Raw genomic sequence first — 15,619 nt, forward strand, 5'->3', positions numbered from 1 at the left:
GTGTGCATAATTCCCTCAGACTCCTTTGAAACCCCAGCCGGTGTTTTGAGAAGGAACCGGTCATTTTTCTACTCCCAGTCTCAGTATGGTAGAGACTGTGGATTGGCTTTCTTTAAATGTTGATATCATTACACTGAAATTGGCTGGGATGTAGGGCAGGCTGCAGTTAGTGGAGAAATATGTGGAGGGGTTTCTCTTCACTGGCTTTGAGAGGCATAAGTCGGGCTGGTCAGTAACTGCTCCAGAAAGAAACACAATAATAATCACTCATAATAGCTAGGCACAGAAGAAAAAGACAGTCTATCTTATTTGTCAGTCCTACTGTATCTATCTTCTTGGAATTGTACTGTGAAATAAAGACATCCAAGATTGTACCTCAGCTGGGGTAAACGGTGTAAATTTTCATAGCTCTAGTGAAGACAATTTATACCTGCTAAAGATCTGCCCCTTGATCTCCAAAGCCAAAGGAACATAAGCTCTTGCGTTTTAAGCGTGGTAGTTGGAATGTTTAATTCTATTCTGTCGTCTGTCAGAACAGCAGGCAGAAGGAAGGAATGTATTGGTGTCATATGGAAACCACGGTTTGATGACGGACAAAATTAAATCCTTGCATTTGGATATAAACCATGGTAACACAAAATATGCAGCAAGTCAGGCTTGGTTTTCAATACTGAAAACACAAGGCCCCACTTGGCAGGCTGAGGAGGGGATATTAGTCAGATTTAGACATGGTTTCTTTGTTGTATTGAAGGATAAATAATTATGTGCTGAGATATTCCAGACTCATGTTAACACAGTTGTGTGTGAACCACAGCAGAGGATGCTGTGAGAATAGGAAGGACTGAAGGTCCTTTAACCTACAAAGTATCTGGGAATCCTGGAAAAGTTTTGGGGTTTACTTCTGGAAAACAACCCCAAAGTTTCCTCAAAATATATCTGACATGCTAATCTCCATAAATTAAACCTTCCAAGCATGTGCTTTCTTGACATTCTTAGGTTAACATATTGATTCAGTATATACCATGTCTCCCTACAACGTCTGCTCAGCATTGCTACTACTGCTTCAGCTGGGGATGCACCCTGAGCAGCTGGTTGAGCCCTCAGCTCCCACTCCTCTGTGCTCGGTAGCTGAGCACACCCCCAGGGGCTCTGGGAATGGAGGGACTGCCACACTCGCAGGATAAAGGCAGCTCTTCTTCCCTTTTAATGTTTTTACTAGTTGAAGTCCAGAGGACACCTCATGGACATGTAAGAGAAAAAAATTACTAAACAGAGGGTGTACTCCTCTCAGGCAAGTAGCAGTGGCTACTTCTGGGTCACACAAAGAGATTGTGGGAAAGTTTCACTATGACTTGGTAGCATTTCTTATTCGATTGAAACAAATGTCTGTGCAGAACAACAGATAAAAGTACTTTAACTTGTGCTTACTTTCTAAGTGCAAGAATTCTGACACGGATTTATTGAATATACCCAAATCTGCTGAACAGCTCAAAGTGATACTCAGCAAATGAATGTTCTGCCTTGCACTCATTGTTTGTTCCATGATCTCCCAAGGGGCGCTGCTACTTTTTGTTTTAAAAGAAACCCCAATGTAAAAATTGTCTGCAATAGAGGATCAAAGGTATTACAACACTGTCCCCTTGCCATGCTCCTATTTTTATTTACGTTGTAATATCCTGAAGGCAGAGATCCTATTTTTGTTCTGGTTTTGTATTGTGCCTCCCTCAGTGGAGACCTGACCTGGCCTCTATCTGCTACCTGCACTGCCTAAGCTAAAAACCGTAATAGTTAGCAGAGCAGTTTAAAACAGGTGCTGGGATTATTCCCAGAGGCTCTGGGCAGAGTCAAAGTAATTAGCTGCCCTAGCAGACACAACTTGTCCTGTGCAGACAGCCATCACAAGGCCTGTGCACCGAAGTGGGATAGATGGTCTTATCTGAGATACCAGGAAATAAACAGGCTTCATGAAGTTCTGGGGCCACCCCTGTGTGGTGGCACAAGCCTTATGCTGGTCCATCTGAATGGCTCTGTCTTCACTGACCTGGTACTGTAGTGTATGAACTGTCCCTCTCTTCCTTTCCCAGTATCCCCACCCCAGCTTCCATTTCCCAAAGTGATTTATGATCTTCTGTGCATAAGTGAAATCTGCAATGAAATCTGCACTTCTCTTGCCTGACAGCACTAATGAAGCGTGCAGAGACCTGACAATATTGACTGGTCTTAGTCATTCATGTTTCTCTTTCCCGGTCAGCCTCCTCTGCTGCCAGAAAAACTTTAAAAAGGAAAAGTGGAAGGTGAAAGCTGCAATTCACTGATGAAGTTCTGGAACTGCCTTTTTCTAGGAAAAAAAGCTGCTCCAGTGCCTGCCCTCTAGAACTGAGTTCTGATTTGCACCACCCCCAGATTGCTGTGGATGCTGCTTTTCATCTTGCACTGTCCTGTTGCACTCACAAGTGTAAAATGGAACGTGTAAATCACTTTTTGGAAAAGGCAAGGGACATAAATGTCAGCACAGCAGAGTGAGTTTACGTAAAGATGAAATCAAGCTGAGTAGCATAGATACGGCATGGAGCTGGATTTCACATTTCACTGACGCTCTTGGTCCAGAGGTTTGCTCATTAACAAGGCTATGATTCTGTTATTGAAACTCATGGTAAGTGGTTCCGTAGGCAAAGATCCAGCAAAGCACTTAGGCAAATTCATAAATTTATGTCCCATTGACTTCTGTGCAACTATTTATATGCTCAAAGTCATGCATGTCTTAAATGCATTTCCAGATCAGGCCTTGTACTCAACAAATAGTCTTTCTGCAGCATCGTAAACCCCAAGCTTTCAAAATTCATGAGTTCAAGCTCTCATTTCCCCTAAGCTACCATAACTGCAATGCAGAATGCAAATTCAGAAAATGCTTTTTTTTAAAAAAAAGGTCTTAGTTTTGAACTCCTAATAACTCTGGATAGGAGCCTAGCTTTAACAAAGTAAAAGAAACAAAAAAGAATGAAAGCTATGACTGTCATCTAAATTCATGTCTTTAGGAGATGAGATCTTCAGAAAAAATACTCCATACTGTAAAACTTTCAATAAAATCCCTAAAGTAAGAAGATTGTTTTTCACATTTGAAAAGACTGAGATCTTTGTAGCAGACGCGGGCTCAGTACAACCAGCTAGATGCAACTTGAGCTGTGTTTTGGGTTGGGGGAAAGATTGTGACTCTCAGTTCTTGTGCCTCACACAAACTGCTTTGCTTCTCTGTCACTAAGGTGCTTCAGCTTAGTAGATTACTTTGTAGGGTTGTGGTGCTTCTTGTTTTCTTCTACTTTTTATACATCCTCTAAAGTCTCTGTTTAAAGGTCAACTCTTGAATGAGTATTTAAATGTCTTCATCAATAACAAACAGGTAATCAAATTGCCTTTTAGTAAGGAATCCCAACTTGGTTTTTGCACCATGTACTTTTTCTTACCATCCTTTTGGCCAGTAAGTCAAAACTGACTCCCACATCTGATTAAGGCAGATGAATTGAGTAGTTGGGAGCATCTCTGGATTAATCAACCCTTTTCCAGAAGGGCTAATTTCATTTCTTATAGACTCCAGGCACCCGAGAGTATAAAAACGTCTTGCATTCACCCATGTGTGATTCATGGTTTACTCTTTTCTTTCCCAAATGCAGCACAACATATTCTTTAACTGATCATGTATTTTAAATCCCAAAGTGACATTCTGCAGAAGATGATTTAGAGTCAGCTCAAGCTGCTCTTAATATAAGTGGTAATTTCATCAAACTAAAAGCAATGGTGATTTATTTTTAATTATAATCACTATTTCAATGCAGGAAACTGAGCTGTAACTAGGGTTTGCATTTCCTGCTGAGTTTGTCCTGGCCCCATGCAAGACCTGCTTACAAGGTGTAAGCTCTGTACAATAGTCATTTACTCTGGCTGCATTTTTTGACAATCCTGCATTAAATATATGCTACACTCTATGCATACGATTGTTATAAACAAGATTTGCTTTGTTTTGGTGCTTTTGCCCTCCCCTCTTGACACCCCATCTACATACATTTACTCTCAGCTCTCCATATCGCTGCCTCTCTGCTCCTGGCTGAGGGATGACCCATCGGGGGACCAGCTGACACTGACGAGGAGTAACCAGCAGCAGAATTTAGAACACTCCAAACTTTTACTTCTTCCCACGTGGCTTTTCAGAGCCTGAATTGCCAGGGGCTGCAAGAGATGAACATGCAATTAAACTCTCAGGGAAACCTGCCTTGATGAAAATCTCTGGACAGAAAAATCCTAGGGCTTTTGATATTTTGTGGGATTTGGGCTTCTTGCTACCTTCCTCCAAATAAAGCTTTTGAGGAACAGATTAACTTTGTCCACTGGAGAACTTCTGCTGCAGGAAACTCCAGTCTTTTGCAATTGCTCAATTTCCCTTTGACAAGCCTCTTCACCCGCTATGGCCGACAATCCACATTACGCTTTACTGCTTTCAAAGGGGTTGCTTTACATTGCATCATTGGGTAAATGGAAACCACCGAGTGTCATAGGGTGGAATATGAACTCACCAGGCCACTGATTCCCTGACTGCACTACTGTAGAGACAGCTTATTTCTGAATTAGGAAGAAAAAATTGTAAAGCCTAGTATCCTAGATTTGCCTTTTGCCTATGAAGTTGTAGGTGTGAGCGTGGATATGCTAGTAGGGGTTGCCAAAAGGTACCAGTCCAGACCCTGCTGTAATTTTAATGTTCTAGGTGAAGGCCTGTCTGTTCCCAGGTCACCCCTTACCATCTTCCATGACCACATTTTTCATTTTACTGGCCTGATCGTAAAATATCTGGTGCAAACCTCAGCAAGGAAATTAGGCCCATAAGGTTGAGAGTTAAGCACTCAAATGATGGATTTCATAAAGCAGACAAAGAGATTAAATGCATATTGACGTATGAAACTGCACATACCCATAGACCATTGAATATTTTCCCCAAATCTGAAAGGATGCACAAGCAAGCCTTATTTTCATCATCCCTGTCTATTAGCATCCAGCCACTTTATAGCATCCACACTTTATAGAGTCTATAGAGACAAGGTATTATAAAGATCATGCAGCCCAGGGAAGTACAAAAGTGATTTAAAATGTTCTAATCTCATTAATCTGTTTCTTCTCCCTAAAGATGTTCAAAGCCCAGGCCAGATCCTTAGCTGGCAAGTGAAGTAGAAAAGCACTTAAATAAGACCTTAAATTTAAGCTCATGCTTAAATTCTATTTACCACAAAGTTCATTTCAAGATAAATTCTCACTAAAACAGTATTTCTAAGCAAGAAAACCTCTCACTTGAGCCAGAGCCTTTGCAGTATAAACAGAGCTAATCTGTAGTAGATGAGGCTTTTCTGCTTCAGGACTTTTTTCCCACTCTTCTGAGCCTCTTTCATGTAGAAAAGGGAACAGAAATTGTGGCTTTGGTGACTAGTCTTAGCAAACCAATTCTGCTTGGATTTTGCATATTCAACTAAACTGCTGGAAAAATCACAGTGAACCAGTCTGTCACCAAGCTGTAATGCAAACAAAAAAAATACGTTGTTATAATAATTAATCAAAATCTGGTGCACTTGTTTACAGCCCAGAAAGTCTCACCCATTTTCTTGATCCCCCTTTTTTTTTTTTCCTGCAGTTACTCAAGAATTGCAAGTACTGCACTGGTTTAGGGGGTTGTGAGGATTAATACATTCAGGTTTGCTTACATCTCTGAAAATCATGCAGTGTAAATCTGTATGATGTTATCACCTACAAACATTCTAACTATATTTTTACTATTAGCTAAGTTATTATCACAGGCTCCTAAGTCTGATAGCTAGTATTTAAATATTTACCATAATGAGAAGACACCTGACTGCCAGCTGTCATTCTCCAAAGGAATGGGCAGGTTTCCACATACCTTGATTCTTTTTCCCAACTCCACTGCTCATGATTATTTCTGTAGTCTGGGGGGGAGCCAATAACCTCTGTATATGAACTAGGTCACTAGTTACAGATATTAATTCTGTGGAAGCTGGACAACCTTTTACTGTGCACTTGGCCACTCCTAACTTAGTCACAGCATGATCCTACTTAATGTCCCTAAGCCTCATACATGTGAAGAAACCAGTACAAATGTTTGTAATAGTAAGTAACACTCAGCCACAGTTGTAATTGGAGGTACTATGTGCATGCCAAACATTGCATTATTATTATTATTGCTATTGACAGTATAAATGGCAGCACCATAATGGGACAACAGCATCAGGTCTCAGGGAGGCAGAGGGTAAGGAGACATTAATATGTGCAGTCAAGTTCCATCTTGCACTATGAAAGTGTGCTGGTATGAGTGGTTCTGACACCTAGAACATAAACCAGATGGCCCCTTTCTTACGCCATATCATGCAAAAAGAGATTTGAATTAATTCATGTAGAAATCATGACAATTCTGTTACTGTTGGAACTCAGTATAGCGGACAGGGTGGCAGTAGATTATGCTGAATTTTTAACTTATAAAATACTAGCGACAGATGTCACTGCCTGTACTCCTTTGTTGCTTCCCATTCTTTTTCCATCCTCTAGTGCCCTTGTGTCCCTTCTCCAGAGCAGTAACTCTGGACTACACTGCTTAAAAACTTATTTAAATAAAATTTTGTGCAGACCTTTCTCAAAGTCTGTGTGTAAAGAGAAATCCATCAAACCCCAAAGTCTGTGCCTGAACCGTAAAGATGCTGGGGTAAAGGAGATTTCACTTCTCAGTGAACTCCACCTACAGACCTTTATGAAATTCCATCCAAAATTAATAAAATTTTACTGGCCACGGGGATCAATGAACTATGCAAGCAACAGTGCCTTCCACGAAAAGTTTGCATCCTGAGTAGTTGAGACTCAGTGGGAGACAGGAATATTATCACCTGCGCTACGTGGAGGCTGAGGCACAGAAGTAAAGGCGCTTTGCCCAGGGTTACTCTGCTCACATCCCCCAAGTCCTGCTGTCATGCCTCTGCCCATGAGACATTCCTTGCTCCTGCTCCAGGGATGCATTCGCACGGGCACCCATCCAGCAAGGTGCTGGGGTCTCCCTGAGAGCAGGTACAGCTTTCTGCCAGGGCACTGCTGGCGCAGCCACCCAGGCTCTGAGCGCACCATCCCCAGGGCCGCCTTGGTTGTACGCTGCCGTAATGAGAACCCGGGCTGCTCCCTGATCTCTGTACTTCACACATGCCTCCTCACTTCCATTTTTCAGCGCCTTCTCCACACAGCATGTCTCCTGCCGACACACCCCTGTCAGCTCCTCCATTGTGTGGCCAGCAGCGTCTTTCAGCACATGAGCCTCAGCCAATATGGCTTAAACACATCGATCCAGGGCGGGGGGAAGCAGGAGGGAAGCCTCCACCGCTAGTGTGTGTGTGTGTGTGTTTGCGGGGCGGGGGGGGTCCTTTCTGCCATACAAAAGCACAAGTGGTTTTGTTCAAGCTGGCAGAGGCCGGCTGTGTTGAAGCTCCCTTTCATCAGTGGGTATTAGGCCCAAATCGCTGCTGCTTTGAATATGTACACAGCGCTTTCCATCTCCTGTCACCGGGATGACAGATCTGCCAGGCTCCTCCGGGGCCTGGCACCTGGGGCGCGCAGCAAAGCCGGCTTTTCAGCTAAGAGCACACACAGCTTTTTTTTCCCCTTTTTTTTTCTTCCTTTTTTTTTTTCCATTGGGGAACTTTCTCCTCCGCCTTCCCCTCCATTTCCCCCCCTCCCGAACCTGAATGAACACTTCTTTCAGTAATGGGTTTTTTCCACCTGGTTGACTTGATGAAAGGTTTATGAGTTGACATTATGTGTGAGAAGAACAAAGCAAGCGCGGGGATGTGTGCGTGCGCGGGGGCGGGGAACGGGCTCGACAGAGCTGCTGAAAACTTTATTACAAACTAAGAGACGTTGGGAGCAATAAATCAGTTGGATGCTCTCTACAAACCAGCAGAAAACTGCCACTGCAGAACGGAATGAGAGAGTACACAAGGCCATGCTGGGCACCAGCACGCTCCAGTCAGTTGCACTGGGCTGCTGGAAGGAGGGAGGAGGGAGAGGTGAACGAGGAAGGGCAGAGGAAAAAGCCTGCTGTGCACCCATCTCTCACAGGTCGTGCTTCCCTGTGCCAGACAGAGACCTCCAGAGTCCCTACCTCGAAATCACAGTTACAGAAGCAACGGCTCCAAAGGAGGTTTCCAGAGGCATGAACTGATGCTTATATACCCAGCTCAGGGTGAAAATCAGCAATCTTTAGGAAACAAGCTGCCTTTTGGACAGATGCCCCATATCTACTCTCCCCTACTCTGGACTTCTGTGCCTGGTCTACCCAGGCAGTTTACTGTTTGCTCAAATTCTGCCTCTCCCAAGGTGAAAGTCGGCAGCTACTATTTACCAACATACAGATGAACAACAACAGCTTGCTCTAAGTGTTTAAAAACTACCATACCTAAAACAAACAAACAAAAGAATTTCAGCTGTTGTTTGTTAGGAAACCAGAGTTAACAGGCTTACAGTTATGAAAAGCACCTTTAGAAACACAAGTTAAAGGATTTTTACTTTGCATTACAAAGAAGGGTAGAAAGGACCTGAGCTGCTACCAGCTGAGCCTGCAAAACCACCAGGAGGTGTATTGTCACATCAGCTTAAAGGCAAGGCTCGGTAGCTAAGACACGACACGGCACAACGCTAACACGGCACACTGCTTCCAAAACAGACTGGCTTCCCTCAGTTGCCCCCCACTGCTTGGTACAGACACGATCAGCAGGTTGGAGGTTGCGCCAAGGGAAACGACAGCACGTTTCCTACAACGTCACAGGCTGCTCTGTGAGAACCATGCAGCTTTCTCCTGGTTTTATGTTATATTGGAAGTACTTTAGTTCATCCAGTTTTTTTAAAGTGTTAGCCTTAGTTCTGCTCTAATTTAGACCTGTGTTAATTAGCACTGTCTCTATTGAGGTGAATAGTTTCTTAGGAGAGGCAGGTAACAGCTTTCCCTGACTAAGCTGAATGAATTGCTCAGAGTATCACTGTGATGTGAAAAGCAGACCAGGTCCCACTGCATGAAAGCCTCTGAACCATCCAACTACCGCAGGTCACGCAACCCAACTGCATGCTCCCATTGCTATTTCTCCTTAGCAATCCCATGCTGTACACAAAGGCAAACATGTTTCTATTTTAAACTCTAATCCAAGGCTACTGCATGCCTTTTGGAGTGCGGATGTCCTGGAAATGTCACTGCAGAGCAGTGTGCTCAAGAGATTAGAGCCGTTCCATTTTGCAAATGACAGAGTACAGTCACAGATGTTACTCTGGCCATGGGGTCAGACACAGTTGCTCAGGCTTAACTTGTTGAATTGCATTAATAAAAAGGAGAAGGGGCAAATGCTGAAAGATCCTGAGCAACTGTAACTTTGCTCAGGTTAGTATTCCTAAGGCTTTTATCGCAGAGAAACAAACTTCCTTTCCCCCACAACATCCAGTAGCCATTACAAGCTTTAGATAGATGACTTTAAGGACTGAATTCTCAATCAAAAAGTACACTTAATATTTCCAGCCTTGTCATGTACGGACCAGTTGAAGAGTTAACGGCCTTTCTGCAAAGAACTCCGCAATGAAAGTGGTAGTCATGAGGCTCAGAGAAGAATCAAGCAACTAAAGCAGCTCGACCGTCTAACAGCACTGACGTTTGCTGAGCCACCTAAAAGCTTCAGAGTAGAGCTGGGTTAAGGGAACTGGTCAAGATCAGAGACATGACAATGCAGAATTGATCGGGGATACGTAAGAACTTAAACAGGACTGCCCACGGGCAGATACACATGGAGGATGGCCGGGAACACAGTCACTTGCAGAGAGTGGAACTGAGTTCAGATTAATGTCCAATACCAGCCCTGGGTCTTCAGACCAAGAACTGCAAGAGATGAGCAGTTCTAGTCAAGGCTATGGTGCTTGGCAGAGCTGGGCTGCGGAAGGCACCACCACCAAATGGTGACATGGCACAGGTTGAGACTGAAGTTCACAGGCAAAGAGTAACGTGAACACAACCTGCATGAATCCTAGGGGCCTGGTTCTCCCATCAGTAGTCATTTACACTTGGGCACTTCACACAGTGAGCAGCGAGCACAAATTGCAGACTGGAAGAAAATCAGGCTGCGTTAATAATATTTCCAGAAGAGACTAATACTATGGGATGCTTCTATTTTTACGTACCTAATTTGAGAGCTTCTGATTTGCAGATAGTGAGAACTGAGTAGCTTTTACATTTTTAGAAAACCAGGTGCTTTTAAGATGTACCTTTAAAATCAAAATCCATTTTAAATCACCACTGAGAATCTTGGCTGGTGTGTAATAATGCTTCTAGGCACTTGCTCTGAAAAGCAGCCTGAGCTGTGTCCTAGATCAGCATGCAGTGACACGCATCATTCACACTAATGGACTACTTCTAGCTGTGTTGGGGGAGAGAGACAGGGAAGGGCTGGGGAAAAAGTGCCGAAATGTACTGAAAAAAAAACCCCAAAATAAAAATCAGGTGCAATTGCAGCTCCAGCCTGCATGCTTGGTGTTAATCATTTGCTCCATTTCTGTGGCTCATATCTGCTCTATGCTTTTGCACTATGAGAAATTTTGGTGCTCTGTAAAAAGCAAAGTATAGACAAGCTTAAATCTATAGCTAGCACCATATTAGTGGGATTTCTGCCCACCAGCTGCCCAGGGCAGGGAGAGCCTATCATTTCTTTAGGGTCTGTAGCTGCCTGAGGAAAGCTGGGGAGAGGAAGAGACATAAATTACCTAGTTATTTAAATTTTTCCAAGCAAAAGTTTGGATCAAACACATGAACCAAACGCTGCTATATCAAACTAACCTCAGTCAGATGTACTGAAGTTGGTAGGATAACTTGGGTGGAAAATGACAGGCATTTGTTCCCTACTGCCCACTGCTGTTTAAGCAGCAGTAGGCAGGCTCTCCATTTTCTTGTTCCAGCTGCAGCTAAAGAGATAACACAATAATCAAAGCTACTTTATGATACGTCTAATGGAGCAGGGAAAGAGTTCCATGGGAGTGACCAGAAACGCATGCAGTATTTGAGACACAGGTATACTATGGATATAAAGAGCAATATGCTATTTCTTCTCTAGAAGTTTCTCACAGAGCTGATGCCCTCACAAAACTACTCATATAGCACTGACACCTCTCTCCTTCAAGGTATTAATGAATTAAGAAGACATTTTTGAGCAAATATTTGGGGTATTTTTTTTTTTAACCATGTGACTCTACTAGCATTGAATTTTCACTGCTGTTTTATTGCCTGGCCGTTCAGTAGTGTGAAAACCTTCTGAAACAGGAGCAACATCAGTGTGACATCTGCTTTTCTGTCTCTTTTCTAAATGATGAATATTCTACTGCAGAGCCTCCCCCTCCTCACCCATCACCCTCTTCTGATCAGTAGTCCTACTCTGGCTCAAGGGTCAATTTTTTGCAGTAATTCATTCCCTCCCCACATCACTTTTGTTAAAGTCACCAAGTCTTGCCACAGCAATGAAGTCTGTGAGCTGTCTGGGTGATGATCCTGAAGAGGGATGTGATCACTTTATCCAGATCACTGACAAAAACGAGTCTAAAGTGCGTAAGAGTTGAAGTCAAGACTAGCAACGTGTCCCTCACATCCCAAAGAGCAAGACTTACACCCTGACAAGCTCTTGATTATGAGCACTGATTTTTCAGTCTCAGACCTGCTTTTCCTTTTCCTTGGTAGCAAATCTGATCCATGCGCTTGCTGACTAATGCTAACAAATCAGGCCAATTGCTGCTTACTGGAATCACCTTTCAATGGGGAGTTGACAGCAAGAACAATGCATCTGTTTGCAGCCTGTGGAGGCTGCGGGGAGCATCTGTCATCAGAGGAGCTACTTGTCAAAAGAGGTTTCAGGCTCTGGCTGATTCTCAGAACAGGGAAAAGAGACATGTACAGACCTATAGCTGGACTGTTGTTTTGTATTGGTGGCGCTTTCATCTTCCCCTGTCTTTGCTTCCACAGATGACTTTGTTCTATTAGATGTGGCTTTTAATTATGAGAGTTCTATGTGCCATTAGTGGTTTAACTGAAGGGAAATTGAACCATATAAATAGCACCATTTTGCTATTCTCTGTTTATATTAAGCTGGATTTCCCTTTTGATATTTATTGAGGGAGACGTGGACCTTTTTGACGATTCAGTTCAACTAGTTAAGATTTTACTGGAGGAAGGAATTTAGCCACTGAAATTGCCATAGGCAGCATCGCAACTAGTTGGGTAGGAAAGAAGCAAGCAGCAACCACTACTTAAGCAAGACAGATGACATCAAAGAGGCATTCCACCAGGGGTTTTTTAGCAGTCAGTAAATTATGCGCGTACAAAGTAATAAAGGAAGTGTAATAATGCCTTATTGTTATATGGGCACCTTTCATCCTGAAGGATAGTAGTTTACAAGCTGGAGATCTCAACACTGGAGTTGGTATTCTGTTTTGTCTTGCAGGGCTGAAATATCATTTAACATTTCAGTCTTAAGCTGATTAAGAAATTACAGTTTGGAGAATATTGTCAATGAAAAACATTACTGAAAAATTGCATGAAAAATTAACGTTTGAAAAAGTCACTTTTTATATATTTTTAGCAGGAAAGCATTTTTTTCACAGAGAGAAAATTATATTTGCATTTGAAAATAAAAGCAACTAGTTATAGTAAAAGGTGAGGGACATATTTTAATTAAATCTTGAGGAACACAAATTCTTTACATTGTAGGTAGCAGTTTATGGTCAGCAGTATGAGCTGGTCAGATGCAGTAATACTGGGTGTCCTGTGAGAACTCAGACAAGTTGAATTTATAAGCAGCAGCTTTGGGGATAAAAAGGGGGAAGCCAACGGCATAGGACACTGTACAAAACACAGAGACAAGGAGAATACTGGTTAAGCCCCTAACAGAAAACTCCTCAGACTGATTCAACATGGCCTCGATTCTCTGCAGAGACACAATTCCAGGTCTTAACGCCTTATTCAAATGGAAACCTACAGAGCAAAGTGCTTGATCCCTAACTCACCTCACTGGAAAACATAAAGTGCTGAGTTAGTGCTACTGGAAACTGAAAGCGCAATTGTAGGGAATCTGAATTATTTCACACCAGTATTTGGATGAAGAAGGTAAGATGCTATAGAAACTGTTGGCTCCCAAAGCAACTCGCAGTGTACATGTCAAGTCCAAGAAGACAAGAAGTGCTGAGCAAGGAATTACAAATGCTTCTCAACATTTCTCACAAGTTATACAGCACTTGTAAGGGTGTGAAAGCAAGAGCTGGTGGGAGACTGTTGTCTTCATCCTTGCTTCTTCATCAAGGCATTGTTTTCTTCCACAATGGTATATAATTTGGAAATACTTGTGCATCTGCAAGGTTTACCAAATTAAGTAGGAAATGCACATGCTCAATTGCGTCTTAGGTGATGTGGATCCACTGAGAGGTAATTGACCCTAATGCAGAAGGGGATTTTCAGGGTGTCTCATCTGTCTCCTGGAAAAGACCTCCTGGCAGGGATATTGCTTCATTAGAAAGCAACTGAGTGTTTTAAGTTCATTTCTGTCTTCTTCTAGGCAGAGGCTTATAAGCGCACCCAGAACTGACTAAGACTGCCAGCGTACAAACTACAATTACAGTTAACTTTTAAATTGTGAGCCCATGAAAACAAGGGAAGGGGCTGGCTCGTTTTGGTTAAGGCTGTGCAACCACCACTAGAAAATTCTTTATCTATAGGGAGTGTTGCTTGTTTGCATGGTAGCACATCCTCCCAGACAATGCTGCATGGTAGAGGCTGTTCAGAAAGGAGCATAAAAAGAAAAACATGGGTAAAATTAGTCTCTACTGTTTGTCGTCCAGTTTCGCTGGTAATTAGCTTGGCTACCTCTACAATGTGTTATGCAATATAGATCAAGACTTGATTATTTCTGCCCAGTAATACTCACAAGCAGAGTTAGGTTGCAACATGAGGTGAGGAAATAAAAACTAAAGTTTAATAGAAAGCAACAGACACAGACAAGCAGACATCACCACCTAATGATGCTTGAAGAGCTTCTCTCTTTCAGCTGAATGTCTGTTTGGCCTGTAGGCATTATGAACCGTATCAGTCAAACTTTCTGTGCCACCCCTTGTTTATGAAGAAAGCTACAATTACTCATGTTTGACAACTCAGTCCCACAAAGCCTTGTGAAGTTCAAAGCACTACCCACCTGGTATTTCTTTTTTACAAGCATGCAACTACAAAGTATAACTTTGGGAATCTTTTAACCTTTCTTTCCCACATGCCCAAGTATTCTTGTTCTTCCCTTGCTCGCTCTCTCGCTTTCATTTCACTGGGTATCACACAGAGAAGACTGAGATAATTCAGGTAAGCGGGGGAACGAGACAGGAAAGATCTGTTTAGGATTGGTGCTTGACTGAGTTAAAAGAAGCCTACCACACTGAATAAATTAGATCCTCAGGAGATTTTAAGTGTCCAAAATGGCCCACAGGACCTAGGTTCAGCGATGTTAGCCAAGGACTAAAATGACTTAGAGCAACGCACTCTACACCAAAGAATGCTATGGCTTCAGCAGAGCCACTCTGAATGCAGCTCAGACTGTACAGACAGCAAAGGCCGGTTGCAGAGGTTTATGAGAGCTCCTTTCATACCACTGCATTATTATAGAGATGTGTGTCTGAAGATGCCACAATTATAATGGAGAATGTTTATTTTGTCTGTAACCCAGCTGGCTGGTTTGCTGTATTTCAAATCTCTTCAAGTAAATAAATGAGGGGACTCTACTTTCCCCTCTACACTGCAGTGTGTATACATGAGTGTTATTTCCTGTATCAGATTCCTGTACAAAAACTGCTGTCAGGCTATTAATAATCTGGAAAAACACCTTGAAACTTGACTCAATGAGGGCACATTGCAAATGGGCTCTAATGGCTTTTATTTCTCATCTCTGTCACCTCAGATCTAATCTGCCATTTTCTCATTTTTTATCCTCTCTAGTCCCCTCAAAAATCATTCAGCAACTCTTTCTTCAGTGCCAGGCAGAGCAGAAGGGGGCCGTGTGATGGGGTCAGCAGGCATTTATTAACAGAGAAAGGTCGGGTGTATCATGTAGTGTGAAGCAGAGTCTTGGGCACACTCCCAGAACAGAGCAAAGGTGAGTGCATGGCAGCCTTCTGCCACTTCAAGGCCTGGGATCAAAATGTAGAAAGCAAAGTGAGATGTAGTCCTGGAGGGAAAATATTCCCACCAACACAAACGAACCTTACAACAACACCCCCCACCATTACTTTTCATTTTATGGGCCAGTAAGGAAGTTTCCTGGATTCTAAGACTTGCTTTTAGCCACAAGGAAAGAATTAGCCAAAGACTGTGCCAAAGAGCCAGTAGCAAACCCCTGGATAGTGACATGCTTGTTTTGTGGATTGCTTCTTTTTTTTTTTTAATTAAAAAATAAAAAAGCAATCTGGAACTGAAAGTAGACCCTAATTCTTTTCTCCATTTTGGGGCCACATCTGCGTCTTCTGTGGAAACAATCTAGGCACC

This window comes from Harpia harpyja, chromosome 13 (genome assembly GCF_026419915.1).
Source record: "Harpia harpyja isolate bHarHar1 chromosome 13, bHarHar1 primary haplotype, whole genome shotgun sequence".
In the NCBI taxonomy this organism is placed as follows: Eukaryota; Metazoa; Chordata; class Aves; order Accipitriformes; family Accipitridae; genus Harpia; species Harpia harpyja.